Raw genomic sequence first — 17,354 nt, forward strand, 5'->3', positions numbered from 1 at the left:
AAATATTGATATACATATGTACGAACAGTTAATCTTGATATTTATGTACAGGTATTGAAAACTTTGCCGAGTAGTCTTATTTTGGCTACAAAAATATTATCTGCAGCAAAAGTACTAGTAGAAAGTTGGATTGCGGATAAATAGTACTTTTATATGAATTTCATTTGCAAAGAAACCTTTTTTGTTAAAATATTATAAGCTCTGGAATTAAGTTAGATTATCTTATTTAATATTAAGTTTATATATAGTATCGATGTTACTGAACCTAATCACAAGAGGATCTCCATAGCTTAATAGCACGACTTCGTGTATCACAATAAACTCACCATTTACAAATCATTCATAAAATTACAAAGAGCGTTAACTAACGTTGGCAAGAAGATAGTATGGATATTCTCTCTGAGTTAATACTTGGAAGAGCAAGATTTTGATTTCGTCACAATTTCTTACACAGTTTTAGAAAAGAAAAAAATGTTGCTCTGGACATATTAGCACATTTTTAAGTTTCAAAATGTTTAGATTACAAGTTTATTCACGAAAGTATACAATATATTCTTGTTTTTATGGTTGTTGCATATTTTATTTCATATGTAATACAGGGTTTTCCAGTAAGAGTGATATGAACTACTCAATCGAAAACCACACTAATGGTTTTTTAAAACAAGTATCATCATTCAAATAGACTCCACGACTTCTTTGGCAGAAACAAATTCAATGAACCCAATTTTTGGATACTTTTTCCACTAAATCTAGTCCTTTGTCATGAATAGCACGTTGAATATTGACTTCTAAAGCTTGAAGGGAGTCCAATTTATTGTAATGACTAGTCCAATGCAAGCTAAACTTTTGGAGGCCATTCAATGTTAAGATTTTTTGAAATAATCGTATATCCAAACGTATTTTATCACAATTATTCGTTTGTTAAACGCGTTGTGTGGCACGTAGCACCTTCTTGTTTGAATTAGATGTTGTCAAAAAGGTGGTTATCATCGATCTATACTACTCTCCATTGACAGTAACGGTGTCACTAGCTTCATTTTGATAGAAATAGGGCCCGTTGATTCCAGCAGACCAAAAGCCACACCAAACTGGCAATTTAAGTGAATGTAATGGTAAAAATATCATTATCGTTTTCATGTTATTCCAAGAAAAAATCAACAGAGGTTTACGGTGGTCCAACGACTTCAGTTTTTGTGTGAGAACAATTTATATGGCTGCAAGCCCAAATTCTTTCTCAAAATCTTTCAGGTTGTGGTTTGAGACAGTCCCAATTCTAGAGAACGTCTTGAAATCGACAAATTGAGGTGGTCAGCAACACTTGCCTGAACGACAGCAATATTTTCATTACATCGAGCGGTTCTTTAGCTTATTGGCACCTGCATAGTATGTAAAGAAATGGTACGCTCGAATTTTTCAATAACCGACGAGTATCGAGCACACGTGAACGATTGTTTCGACCATTAGATGGCAAAAACGCAAAAATGTTGCAATTGGTGAACGATTATTTTGATAATAACATCAAATTATTTGTTACCGTTTTTCTGGCGCATATCTTTCATGCTGAAATTGTGACAAATTAAAAATGACCAAATTTACATTTAAAATTCATATCATTCCTATTTGAAAACTCGATATTTTGATCAATTATCAGCTTCATAGGAATAAAAAAAAAATCCAGTTATGAGTAGCAAACGTGGTACATCCACTTTTACACTTAAGCCGTTTACAGAAAATAATCAAAATAAATATACGGACTAAAAAATTATCTGTTTTACCAAATGAAAATCTCTCTCTGCGCTCAAAAGTAAGCCCATGTCACCAGAAACAACGGCTTCATCCAATCCCAGAAATTGGTACAGTGTACCAGACGAAGTGTGTGAGATAGTGAAACGGCTACCAATGTTAGTACTTTCAGAAAATGAACTCAGTTTAATCGTGGTCAAGTGAGAAATGATAAAGCATTTTTTCAAAGATTTCGACGCGGAGAGAAATTGTCTTAACAACCAGAAATTGAAGCTGGGAAAATTTTGTGTTCATAGTCGAAAGTTCTAGATAATCGTAAAGCATGAAATTCTGGAGAAATGTTGAAAAACATACTGACAAACAAACTTCACATTCTAGCAAGAAATATGAGTATCAAGTTAAGCTATTTGTGCAATCATCTGCACTGATTTTCGAAAAATTTAGGAAATTAGGATAATGAATCGAAAAAGCTGTTTGTGCAAGTATTAATAGGGGATGGTCATTAACGAAGTGTGCGGTCTGGCGTTGTCCTGGTGTAACACTACACCCTTTCTGCTGACCAATTCTGGACACTTCTGGTCGATTGCCTGCTTCAAGCGGTCCAGTTGTTGGCAGTAGATAGTGAAATTAAACGTCTGGCCATATGAGAGCAGGTCATAGTGGATGATTCCCTTCCCTTGGGACGATTCACCGGCCTTCGACCACGACCGTTTTCGCTTGATATTGTCGTGTGTGATCCATTTTTCGTCGCCAGTCACCATCCGCTTCAAAAATGGGTCGAGTTCGTTTCGTTTCAGCAGCATATCGCAGGCATTGATTCTATTCAGAACGTTTTTTTGCGTCAAATCATGCGGCACCCAAACATCAAGCCTTTTTGTGTATCCAGCTTTTTGCGGATGGTTTAAAATGGTTTGGTGACTAACTCCCATCTTCTGGGCGATGTCACGAGATGCCACATGCCAGTCTATTTCTATGTTTTCCATAATTTGTTCCGTATTCGTCGTAACAGGTCTTCCGCCGGCTGGATTATCCATGCTGTCGTTTTTACCCGCTCTGAATCGTCGAAACCATTCCTCCGCAGTTCAAAGTGATGGAGTACCATCCTCCAAAACACCATTAATCTCACAGAACGTTTCTCTAGCGGATTTGCCTTTAACGAAGGAAAACTTTAAAATAGCGCGAATTTCGGCGTTAGTGAACTCCATGTTTACACGTTTATAACGGTTGAACGCAATATCCAAACTAATCATACATAGCGTCGTTTTGTAGGTTATGACAAGACCTTTCACATATGTATAGCATTGGCACGAGCTTTGTTGCGCTTTATACATAGCCGAGAAATTCAAAAGACAAAAAGGTGGAAGGAAGATATTTGACAACCTAATATATCTGTTATTATTTTTTATGTTTTCTGTTTTTTGTAATGTAAAATGAATTCAGGATTTAAAAAAAACGAGTGCAAATATTACAAACCATTGGTAGTTTCGTGACACATTTTTATCAGGAAAAGTTTATTTCTGCACTTAATTAATATATAGCAAAGATTGACCTATCTTTTCGGTAAATAGTTAGCATTTCTATTGAGGTCTACATACCCAGTATCGGGCTTCAAAAGCTATCATACAATTTTGGTAATGCTATTATTTTTAACTTACAGTATTTGTCCGGAAAGTAATAGGATTGATTTTCTTCCGTCGCGAGGGTACTTCGGAGCGTGCGCGCACCGACTGGATTCGGTAGAGGGCGTTCCTAGCTAACGAACGAGCGAGCTCAGTTGTCTCCGATCACCTGGAGAATCAGGACAAACATTTTCACGCGACGTGTTCCTGTGAGTGCTGCAAACCGAAAATGCACCATTCGTTAGAGCAGAGGTACGCAATTAAAGTCTGCGTGAAACTTGGTAAACACACGAGTTACGCGCAAAATTTTAAACTCAGTCCGCCAAGTTTTACGTGGAAGTTCTCAAGAGACCCAAACGAAGGGTCAATCGGGACCGCACTACAGCCCAGATGTTGCCCTCCTGTATTTTTTTTGTTTCCTTGCCTGAAAAGGCCGATGACAGGCAAGCATTTTGAGACGACAGAGGGGATCCAAGCAGCGTGCACCTCGGCTCTCAAGGCTATTCCGGAAAATGTCTTCCGTGACGCCTTCAATGCTTGGAAATCGCGCTGACAGCGCTGCATCGATACAGAGGGAGCCTATTTTGAAAGTGCAACGTCCATTGTTCTAATTTTATATCGTGAAAGTCAGTCTGGGCATATATTAAAATAAATATAAAAGATGTTTAGGAAAGAAGAAGTCCATTTTCAAATTCAAAATTTCCAAAAAAAAAAACTCGCATTGATCTTCGATATATTAAAGTTTACTTTATTTTTATAATAAAGTTATGTTATGTTATGTTTTTTATCTAATTCCAATGTCCCGAAAATCATTCGGCGGGCGGGATGGTTGCCGAAAAATGAATGTACTCTAAGCGATGATCCAATTCCTTTTTTGTCTTGTTCGATGTGTGGTGATCATCATTTTTGATGTTTGGTAGTGTGAGATGATGACATCTTGCACAGTGTTGCGGGGTTCTCAGGTGTGGAGTATTGTACTAGGGTGAGCCAGTTTTTCCCCAATAGTGCAATGTGATAGGGGGAGGCTTAGCTCATTTAAACAACGTTAATAATCTTGTGCTACCTCCAAAGAATGCTATGGATATTCCAATTTGAATTCCAACTCATCAAAATAATGTAAGAGAAGTGATGGTGAAATAGAGTAGTCAAAAAAATACAAAAATGCATAAAATAGAACCAAAAATTCTTCAATGTGTACCTCAGTATCTCTACCCATTTAATATTCATAATTTTTTCCTAACCACATTGATAAATCAATAAACCCATTGGTAATTGGAAATTGTGAAGTCTCTTCTGTATCACCAAATTCTCCTCTTCCAAGTCTACTTTTTTGTATTACTACCCGTTTTATACCTGATATCATGCAACGTAGTAATTTCCCTTTCGATACTTCGACAATTAATTTCATCTGTTTGTTCGCGCATAAAAGATGCATTACCGTTCAGATATATTCTCCTAATTATTGAATATGTTAATAATTAATGTGAACTGCTGCAGCACAGTTGCTACACCAACTTTACTCGCCACATTAAAATTATGCTTCTGGAGTTTATATTGGCAACTCAGGTTACCAAGCAAAGTATCACATTTGGCGTAATGAGAACGACTACTCATTGAACGAATATGAGGGATCAAGTGCATATACATATACATACCAATGTCGCACAGTGGCACCGCTCCATACATTTCTTGGAAAAAAATAGAAGGAGTGGTCGTACAACAATGAAACTTTGCAGAAACACTTCTCTGTACTAAATTAAAAAATTTTAAAAAAATCTTGGAAAACCGCCCACTGCCACACCCACCTCCCATATAACTGCAATTGCCAAAGTTTTTATTTTTGGACCTAGGGACTTGAAATTCGGGACACTTTTTAATTGAGTTCTCCTGATGAAAAAAAATTAAACTTAAACGCAAAGTGACGTTATTTATACCTTTACCTTGATAAAAATCCAATATAATATGCAATGTTTTAATTGAATATGTAACAGGCGAAAAATTGTGTTAGTTTTTATTTGTAATATTATGCAAGCACCATATCTTTAACAATGGGATCTAGTTCTAAGGAAATTTTGTTCGAATGACGCCTTAAGCTACTTAGCTACTTATGTAAGGATCCGAAGTTATAAGAAGTCTGTTAATTAAAATCGATGTTACTAAAAGGTACGGTAATTGGCGTTTTTTTTTTTTTTTAATTGAAAGTACAGACTCGGAACTTTCATTTTTTATAGTAAGAGGGCTAAGCAAGGCAAAGCACATAAAGTTTTTTTTTCCATCAAAAAATAAAAAGTTGATATTTTTTAGTATAATTTTTGAAAAATTATAAAAATTAGCTTACTTTGCCAATTTCAATAAATTTTTTTTTATAAACAAGTAGGTGCTATATTTTCACTAAAAAATAAAAGAAAAGCCATAGCTATAAACTTACACACAAAAAAAATTCTTTATTTGGACAATAATTTTAATCTGATTTTATTGAATAACTTTCCGTCGACTTCTGTTAGTTTTTTTAACCATAAAACTTCACATTTTATAAAAAACCTTGTTGAATTTTTGTTATCCAAATATTTCTTTCCAAAACAAAATCATTAAAGTTTTGAAATTGGAAAGTGGAAAAATCCTATTTTTTCCGCCGAAATGCCACTGTGTGTCGGTGAGTAACCCAATTTGTGTACGAGGAATAAATTGCAAACTTGTGGTTGCCACGAACGACAAAAACATTGGCTGACAGCATGTGGTTGGAGCGATAGGTGATGGTCTGCTGTTGGCTATCAACTGGGCGCTGGTTGTTTTATTCGAGACATATTCATAGCGAAATCGATATGCATACCTACAAAATGTAGTTATGTCTTTATGCCTGTATAGTGACATTAATGTTTCCTGTGGTTTCTATTATTAGTTAAAGTTAAATTCGACAAACCAATAAGTCAGCAAGGTGGCTAATTAATAACAGTTCCACACACATATGTCACATATACATATCCATATATGCATACAATACATTTCATCAGACATTGTCTCATATGCTCCTACTCTCTTTACTTTTTACAAAGAAAGTGTTTGGGTGAATGCATTCGCATATTAGGGTGTTCGTTATAGCTCAAGTTGATTATTTTTTAACAAACGCCCACTGAAGTTTCAAAAAATATAATAGCTAACATAAACAAGCTCTCTATTTTCAGTTCAAACCGACACTAGATCACTTTACCTCGCCCATATCTTTTATATGGGATTTTTTAAATCTTTGCAATAAACTTTTTTTCTCCAAAAGAGAATCTGCAACCTTTAAAAAAATTATTTCGAATATAAAATTTTACGCTCTTAAAAATAGATCTTAAAGCCTTGCTATCCCCAGTTAACTTTTGTTTCAAAAGTTATGTATTCATACAGTACACCATGTTGTATGAGCAACGTCAAATGTATGAATCCTCTAGTCATTTGATATATGGTATAGATCTAACTGCGTATAACTTTGAAAGTAATGTTTTTATCAAACAAGATCGGTGAGACTTTTTTGTAGAGCGGAAAATTTTGAACTAGAATATAATTTTTTCAAGGCTCCAGACTTACTTCTTTAATACTAATTATCAAAATATTCCGTTTTCAACTAATTTCAATGAATTATAAATATAACAAAAGCAAGTAAGGAAGGGCTAAGTTCGGGTGTCACCGAACATTTTATACTCTCGCACGATAAAGTGATAATCGAGATTTCATTATCAGTCATTTACATATTTTTCAAATACCGTATTTGTGTAAAGTTTTGTTCCGCTATCATCATTGGTTCCTAATGTATATATATTATACAGAGAAGGCATCAGATAGAATTCAAAATAGCGTTATATTGGAATAAGTCGTGGTTGTTAACCGATTTCACCCATATTTCGTACATGTTATCAGGGTCTTAAGAAAATATTACATACCGAATTTCATTGAAATCGGTAGAGTAGTTCCCGAGATATGGTTTTTGGTCCATAAGTGGGCGACGCCACGCCCTTTTTCAATTTTTAAAAAAAGCCTGGGTGCAACTTCCTTCTGCCATTTCTTCCGTAAATTTAGTGTTTCTGACGTTTTTTTTTAGTCGGTTAACGCACTTTTAGTGATTTTCAACATAACCTTTGTATGGGACGTGGACGTGGTTATTATCCGATTTCTTCCATTTTTGAACTGTATATGGAAATGCCTGAAGAAAACGACTCTATAGAGTTTGGTTGCCATAGCTATAGTAGTTTCCGAGATATGTATAAAAAACTTAGTAGGGGGCGAGGCCACGCCCACTTTTCCAAAAAATTACGTCCAACTATGCCCTCCCTGATGTGCCAAATTTCACTTTAATATCTTTATTTATGGCTTAGTTATGACACTTTATAGGTTTTCGGTTTCCGCCATTTTGTGGGCGTGGCGCCGCCCACTTATGGACCAAAAACCATATCTCGGAAACTACTAGACCGATTTCAATTTCGGTATATTATATTTTCTTAACACCCTGATGATATGTACGAAATAAGGGTGAAATCGGTTCACAACCACGCCTTCTTCCAATATCACGCTATTTTGAATTCCATCTGATGCCTTCTCTGTATAATATGTATATACATTAGGAACCAATGATGATAGCGGAATAAAACTTTACACAATACGGTATTTGAAAAATATGTAAATGACTGATAATCAATCACTACATTAAAATGTTCGGTGACAAACTTAGCCCTTCCTTACTTGTTTAATATGCGTTTTAGACATTAGCGGCACTTTTCTTGAACTGTGGGCACTCAGGTGGTGTTCGCGCAAACGTCGGCGTACAGTTTCAATACTTATATCTACATTAAAGGCTTTTATCTCAGTAGCAGCCGCATATTGAATTTGAGTATCTGACAATGAAATCGATTCTCTCATTGGCAGATGACGGATTTTAAAGTGAATCACAAAAAACAAGATATAATAAATAAGGTTGATCACATATGTTAAAATAATGCCTAGCACTACTAAGAATTTGACCGCAACTGTATGTATCTAAATGTGAAAAGTATTACAATTAGCGCGGCTTTATGCTGAGTCTTTATTTTTAGCTTAAAAACTGAAACTTCAGCATTTGTAAAAACACTAACTGCAGATATAATAGACACCCTAGCGCAGGCCTGTCAAACATACGGCCCCACCATCATATAGGCCCTTTATCCGGGCCATCTCTATACTTTGGGCATCCCAGTTGTATAGGCCTGAAACACGTGATGGATAAAGGTGCAGTCATAATTTTATACGAGAGCAACCACATTTTGACAGTTCCACTTTTCTTGATGTCGGTTCAATTTGAAACATTGTATACTTCAGTCGCGTTCGATTCAACCGCAGAGCAGCATAAAACGATTTATTCTCTGCTGGATATGATTTTTCTTGGCAACAAAGACCAAGAAATTAAATAATTGGTTGGCTGATCTGGCTTTCCTAGTTGATATAACTAAATATCTTTTAACATCGTTTTAGAAAGACATAGCACACAGGCACTTTTCTTGAACTGTGGGCACTCAGGTGGTGTTCGCGCAAACGTCGGCGTACAGTTTCAATACTTATATCTACATTAAAGGCTTTTATCTCAGTAGCAGCCGTATATGGAAACTGATTTGAGTATCTGACAATAGAATCGATTCTCTCATGACAGATGGCAGATTTTAAAGTGAATCAGAAAAAACAAGATATAATAAATAAGGTTGATCACATATACTAAATTAATGCCTAGCACTACTAAAAATTTGACCGCAACTGTATGTATGTAAGTATTACAATTTAGCGCGGCTTTATGTTGAGTCTTTATTTTTAGCTTACAAACTGAAACTTCAGCGGCTATTTGTAAAAACATTAACTGCAGATATAGTGGACACCCTAGCGTATACACACCTACAACTATAGTGTAAATTTCATCAAAATTCATTCAAACACCTCACCTGCCAGCCGGCAGCGTTGCCAAGACTTGTCACACACTACGCGTACACATATACAATTGCATGTATGTATACGTATGGGTATGTATATACTTAACAAAACCTCTAGCTGCAAAAATATTTACAGCTCACCTTCACTTATGCTTCAATCTCTCAATATTGAACTTCCGTTGCTGCCGACAACTCTCAACTAGTTTACCTCCAGCTTCGCTGCTGCCATGTGGTGGCATGTGGGCCGTTTACACATACACAAAAGCATCATCATGCATGTGCGCACTTACTCATTCATCGAATGCATAAATCAATGCCAGCTCAGATGCTGTGTTGATGGCTTTAGCAGTTGCAACGGTGCTGTGCTGCTGCGATGGACATAGCTTCCACCTATGTTGTCCAATTGAAGTTACAAATATTTTTGTGGTATTGCTGTTGGTTTCGGTTTCGGTTTCGGCTTTTGGGGTTTCGGTTGCAGGTTGGGTAAGTACGTACCGACAATGGCTCGAAGATTACTGCCACAAGTTGCACTTTACAGTGTAAAGAAGTTGAGTTTTCCATTAGAAATGTTTAAATTGAATGATTGTGTCAAAAAATGTAACTGTTGTTTGCACAAACTATATTTGATGTTTCTTTTATATCTACGACTAGAAACACAGCAGAACTACCAAGTTGCCAAAATTAAGTATAGAATCTCGTTTAAGAAATTTATTGATCTAATGTTGCGATAACATATCTGAATAAAAAAACAAAGTTACAATGACGAGTCCATATTTTGCCTGTAATATACTAAACCTTTATGTGTTCGAACTTTCAAAACCCTATTTCAACTTCTTTGTGATATTTCGAAAATATCTGATTAAAATGAAGACTCGTTGAGCTCTCAAGTTTAAAAGATATGCGTGCACAACTTAAAATTAGATACGAATAACAAGTGGCCAATCAATTTGGCTTTTAAAATCGACGTGAATTGCCCTGGCGGATCAAAATATTGGGTAGTCGAAAAAGTTTTTTCGTATTTCTAATCAAACTTCAACTTATTTTCTTTATATTTATAATGAACTTTAATGAACCAAATATGTTCGTACCATTATGGTCTACCACTTTTTGCCATTTTTTTGCTAGAGATGCTATTCGATCAGTGTAAAACTTTTCTGGTTTCTCGGCGAAAAACTGCGACAAGTAAATTTCACAGGCTTCTCTTAAAGCCAACTTTACTCCATTAAGGGAGTTCTGCATTGACCGAAACAAATGATAGTCCGATGGTGCAAAGTCAGGGCTACATGGTGAATGCATCAAGACTTCGCAGCCAAGCTCTCCCAGTTTTTGCCCAGTTAGCAAAAATGTGTGTGGTCTAGCGTTGTCCTGACGGAAGAGTAAGCCCTTACTGTTGATCAGTTCTGGGCGTTGTTTTCGATTGCTTGCTTCAATCTCATCAGTTGTTGATAGTGAAATTTAGAATCAATCTTTTGACCAGGTTTTAGCAGCTCATAGTAGATGATTCCTCAATCCTGGCTTTCACATCAATTGTTGAGCTTCAACACGCTTGAACCATGATCATTTTCACACATTATTGTCATATTTGATCCACTTTTCGTCTCAATTGCTTCAGAAATGGTTCAATTTCATTTTGGTTCAGCAAAGAATGAAAGATGTTAATTCGATCCATTAAATTTGTCACAGACAACTCATTTGATGCCCAAACCTCGAGCTTATTTTTTTAGCCAGTCTTTTTTAAATGGTTCAATCCCGTCTGATGATGAATATTAAGTTCCTTAAGCATAGCTGCTTATGTGTCGGTCCTGGTCAATATTTTCCATAATTTTATAGACTCATCATTGAAGAATTTAATTTCCTTTGTAAAAAGATACACGAAAAATCTATTGACAAAATATGAAAAGACTTTTTCGACTACCCAATATTTCCGTTTTCGAACATGCCTTTTTCCGTATGACTGATATTGGTATTGTGAGGAATTTTAATGAAACCCAAGGAGCACTTTATAAGTGTGTGGCATGTTAATTTTATGCGATGTAATGAATATTAAAATTGCCTCTTATTACGACATTTCAAAAATTACCTGACATTCATGCCTCTAGATCAGTATACCTCCATAAGCATGAAGCTTATTATATAGGAGGAGAAAATAGGAGAGAGATGTCCGGAATACTCGTATCGCAAAACTGACTGGAGTTAGCATTAGAAAATCATAGAAAAATACCATATATAAAAATGGTTGGAAATGTGTACTACATACTAGCTTGCACTAAGAATGCCATCATAAAGTTACCTCTTGAGTGTGCATATTTTTGCTTATAGACTTCGAGGAAACTGTGAAAACTAAAGCAATCATGGGCAGTAGAAATGAAGTCTAAAGTCACCCTGATACAACCCACTGTACCGAACATACCACCAATAGGGCGTAAGCAATCTCCACATGGTATGCTATATCGGTTGTGAGCGACAACCACAGCTACAACAACTGCTGGTCACAACAATGCGGCCAAAACAGCATCAATTACAACAAAATCATTAGGCAGTACAACAACAGCAGCAACGCAGATTTGCAGCAATTGAATTGGATTCAACCAAACGTCAACATATGCGTATCTGTCGTGCTAATTATCATGTTTACAATTGCACAGGACCCATTGTTGTAGCAGCTCGCTATCGTGGGTGATTATTTAATGAATTAGTATCCTTATGTAATAATATCATTGACAGCAGAAGGGAATATGAATTATTTCGACAGAAGCATATACATACACATTATGATCATTTGTCTGAGAATTCGTGAAGAATTAAATTGCAAAATCGTATGCTATAATAATTTTGTATAAATATAAGTATTATATAGAGAGTCTATGAAACCATCTGTCAAAGTAAACACCCTTACCCTTTTCCAAAGGACTATACCAAGCATTACTCCGGAACAATAAATAAATATTGAGCAAGGCAAATTTTGAAATAACTGGTACCCAAATGTGTAGTTTAACATATTTAGGACTATGACAACACTAACGGCACTTCCAGGCTTCTCTGCATTCAGAAAAAGTTACTGATGAACTGGTTTTGCATGCCGTGAAAATTGAAGTGAAGTAATGGTTCTACTGAGCGTACTATTCGCAACATCATCAGCCATTTTGAGACCCAGCATGCATTATTGGATAATGCAAGTTTTCAACCGAATAGACCACAACTAGCACACTGAGAAGAAAATATAGCAGCCGTAGCTGAGCGTGAACAAGAAGACCGTGGAGAGTCGACTCCGCGTCGTTTGCAGCAAGTGGCACTGACATATGGAACGACTTTACGTCGAGATCTTAAATTAAAAGTCTACAAGCTACAGCTTGTGCAAGAACTCAAACCGCTCGACGTTCCCTATGGGCTCTTGAAAAGTTGCAAGGAGATCTGACGTTTTTGAGCCAAATTTTGTTCAACGATCAAGCTCATTTCTGGCTCAATGGGTATGTAAACAAGCAAAATTGGCGCATCTGCTACAAAGAGCAAACTGAAGAGTTTCAAAAGCACCCTTTTCATCTAGAAAAATTAACGGTTTGGTATGGTTTTCAGGCCAGTGAAATCATAGGTCCATATTTATTCAAAACTGATGCGGTTGAGAATGTAACCGTCAAATATATTAAACAAAATTGAAATTCTGTTGGAAACTACTAATCTTTGTTTTATTTTGCACACCGGTAAACTCAACTTCGAGAATCTCAATATATAAAGGATAATCCGTTTTGCCTTTTTTAAAGAAAACAAAACCCACAAACTTTAAATTTAATTGAGAATGTTTATTATCATTCAAAAGAACATTCTTTGGCATTTTTTTTAAGATTATCTCTTTCAAATGTTGGCCGCGGCTACGTCTCAGATGATCCATTCTTTAAGTTCAATTTTTCGATTGATTCGTTCGAGCATTTCGACTCATAAACGAAGCGAATGACTCAAATGACTTTACATATCCCCAGAGGAAAAAGTCTATATCACATGATCGTGGTGGCCAATCGACTGGCCCAAAACGTGAAATTATCTGCTCACCATTCTCTCAATTAATCTATTTATTAATGCGGTGTGTGGGAAGTGGCGACGTCTTTCTACTTCCATCACCCGTTTTTTACGGAAGTATAAATATTATTTTAAGAGGGTTGCCTTTTAAATTTCGAGATTTGAGAAAACCGATAGATAAGCACTTTTGAATTCATCTGAATCAATTGTCGTAAAACTTTTGTCCCTCATATTGAAGTAATTCCAAAATATTCAAATGTCGAAAAATAATGACCTCTTGCATTATTATACCCTGAACAGGGCATATTAAGTTTGCCACGAAGTTTGTAACACCCAGAAGGAAGCGCCGGAGACCCTATAAAGTATATAACTATATAATGATCAGTATGTTGAGCTGAGTCGATTTAGCCATGTCCGTCTGTCTGTATATATACGAACTAGTCCCTAAGATATACTCTTTAAATTTTGCAAACGTCATTTCTCTTCAAGAAGCTGCTCATTTGTCCGAACAGCCGATATCGGGCCACTATAACATATAGCTGACATATAAACTGAACGATCGGAATCAGTGAAAACTTTCACATCGAAAATGTATCTTCAGAAATTTGAGCAGATTATTTTCCCATAATGTTATCGAACAAATTGTTCAGAAGGCAATCATAGCGATCATAAGTTTTTTACAACTGGAACACATATTAAACGTTTCAAGAAATTCAAGTTTTTCCTTTTAAAACAAATATTTGGCTCTTTATGTTAACGGGTTTTTCTTGCTTTTAACGTACGTATGGGACTAAAGAAGTCATCCGATGCCAAGTCAGGAATATACGGAGGACGGCTTATCCAAACAATATTTTTAATTGCTCAAAAATGCGGTTGTTTCAGTCGATGTATGAGAGGTCGCAATGTCGTGGTGAAGAGTAATTCGGCGGTTGGCTTTCTTGGTTACTTGACAGAGTGTATACCGCTCAGAATTTAAAAGATATGAATAGTTGTTCTAAAACAAACAGGCAACCATTTGCTTGGGAATTAGCTCGAATAGAAATTCGCATTTTCGGCTCCATACAATTCACGATTCATCACCTTCACGATTTCAGTTACGTGTTTTAAAATGCACCGCTATTGTGTCTTTTCTACATTTCTCTCGAGCAATCTGCACTAGCCTTTTTTTTTGGGATTGACAAATTGGGTTGGATCGCCCCGTGAAATTTTTTAAAAATGGTCATACGCATGTCTCCAATTTTCACACATTTACAAAAAAATCAGAACAAATGTTTTTTCGAGCAAAATCGTAGTTATTTTATTCTAAATAGTCTCCTTTTGTAAGGAAAGGGCGCGATTATTATCAAACGATTTTTAGCTCGTTAGCAGGGTAGCTGCAAGTTGCCGCGTAAAATGGCCTCTACGATTCAAAAGATGTTTCTCTGTGAGCACATTTTTCTGTATAGTCATGAGGCCAAGGAGATATATACATTCAACAAAATGTGATTGGCAAAATTTATCAAATCGAAAGAAGCGATTATAGCAATTGCCAGAATGTTGATCGTACAGGATTGACACCGAGGAAATGATTTTTCATCAATGAAACGTTTCAACACTCGGTGCAGTTTTAAAACAAGATTTGGCTTTTTTCTGCAACAATTTTCGATACCGATAGTATTATAGTTTTGTTCACATAACGGTTGTTTGAAAGTCCACTGGACAATCGATAAAGATAGTTCTAATATAGTCGATATATACCAAAGTGATCAGGGCGACGAGTAAATTCCAGAGTCGAAATCCGGATTATTATCTGTCCGTCCGACTTTTACCGTATTTCCGTCGATAGTCCGTAATAAAATGTACGTCTGTCCGTCCGTCCGTGCAAGCTGTAACTTTGAGAAAGATTTGCAGAGAATTTGGGAAACTTGTCTTCATAACACCTTCTCTTATAAAATCAATTTAGTATCATCGGTTTTACAACCACGCCTTCTTCAAAAGATACGATTGATCGATTCCATAGCTGATACCTTCCTGTATAAAAAGGTGTTTAAACATATTAGGAACCAATGATGATAGCGGAATAAAACTTTACACAAATACGGTATTTGAAAAATATATCAAATCGACTATAATGAAATCTCCATTTCACTTGACCATGCGAGAATAATTTTCATCATGTCAACACTCGGTCCTTACTTGTTGATTATGATTTTTTTCGGTCGAAGCAGAACGTATTACTGGTGTACGGTTTATATCAGAACACGACATCAAAAGTTGGCTGAATGCATTAATGGCCACCAAGCCGTCGAAGGGAAAATGGAAAAAGGTTACAGCTTTACATGGATATGAAATATGATAACGCTATTGTAGAAAAAATCGACCATCTACCGCTGTAATCTAAATAATTTCCTAGTATCTTCAAAACCGTGAAAAGAGCATATTAAGTTTACCGAGAAGCTTACATGATTCAGAAGAAAAGATTGAATACCCTATAATATATATAAACCAAATGTGTAAATGATCAGCGTGACGAGCTGCGTCTACATATTTAATCTTGTTTCTCTGGTTGTGCGTCTATCTGTCGGTGTTAAACAGGGTGGCTCAAAACTAATCCTTCTATCAGAAGATGCTATAAATTTTGCAATTGACCTGTAATGTTAGTTCTGTTTCGACATTTGTGTAGTAAACACTTGCGAAATACACGTAAATAAACAATGGTATGCTACACTGCTCCAGAACGCGGGTTATTGGTTTATTTGACCAATAATCGGTCGGTGACTTTGTCACAACGTGAATTTCGTAGAGGCTGGCACAACACGAGATGCTGCCAGGTGTAGCACAACCCGATGTAGCCGCTCTGCAGAGAATATTGCTGCTGTTGCCGAGGATGTCATGGAAGCGCCGTCGACATCGACCAGACGACGTGCCATGCAAATGGGTATCAGTCGACAGTGTTTATAGGGAATTTTGCTACAAGATTTGAAGATTTTTCTGTACAAAGTCTATACGGTGCATTCGCACTAATAACATACTCTCGAAGCCATGTAATCACAACCAAGAGGAAAATAGTCCCCATGTTTTTTCATAAAAAATAACCTGGGGGATGGGCCATTTCCATCTTGGGGGTACGAAAATGAAAAATTTAACCTTCGGGGCCGAAATCCCCCACCCGCTCAAAGTCCTTTGGTGTGCTGTTTCGCTGGAGGATCATCGGACCTTTTTTTTTCGAAGACGTCCGGGGCCCAAACGGTTTATTTGGGGTGAGGGGGCTAAACAATGATTTTTCCGGCCGTGAATTGAGTTGGAAAACATTGGTTCCAACGGGGCCTGGGCACCCGCACGTCCACAACCATATGCTGAAGGCCAAAAATATCGGAAGGTTATTTTTCCCCCCCTTTATATTCAAAAAAGGGAAATTGTCCTTTAGTTTTTAAAAAAATTGTTCTGAAAAAAATTATTTTTTTAGAAACTGTTTTTTTGGAGGGACTGACCACTATATATGCCCTCAAACCCCACCGATCAATTCAAGTTCTTTGAAAATTTTTTTTTTTTGTGAAAGGGTATTACTTCGGGGAACCGTCGTTATTTTTCTTGTTTTAAGTTTAAAATTTGGTTTATATATTATTTATATATATATTATATATATATATAATACAACATATACATTTTTCTCACTCATTTTTTGTACTGGATAAATTTTAAATTTCTTCTACTAATTTTAAACCCCACAACAACAAATGTTTTTTCGGAAGTTATTAGTCTCCAAATACGAACTTAATTTTTTAAAAATCTAAAATACAAACACATACCAAAAATTAAAATTAAAACCTTTAAAAAAATATCCAATAAATCATATATGCATACACAAAAAGCTTTTAAAATAGACATAATCCCCACGCCAAACAGTCGTGCCATTTGAATTTTTCTGCATAAATTTCCGGGAATTTAAATTGTGTTCAATATTCCAACAACATTTGATAATTTTGGCATAATTTTTGATGGTTTTTCCAGGGTTATACAAACATTTTGGTAAAGATGAAAAATATAACTTTTGCATATAGATATATCAGGG

Source organism: Bactrocera neohumeralis, chromosome 3, assembly GCF_024586455.1.
Source record: "Bactrocera neohumeralis isolate Rockhampton chromosome 3, APGP_CSIRO_Bneo_wtdbg2-racon-allhic-juicebox.fasta_v2, whole genome shotgun sequence".
In the NCBI taxonomy this organism is placed as follows: domain Eukaryota; kingdom Metazoa; phylum Arthropoda; class Insecta; order Diptera; family Tephritidae; genus Bactrocera; species Bactrocera neohumeralis.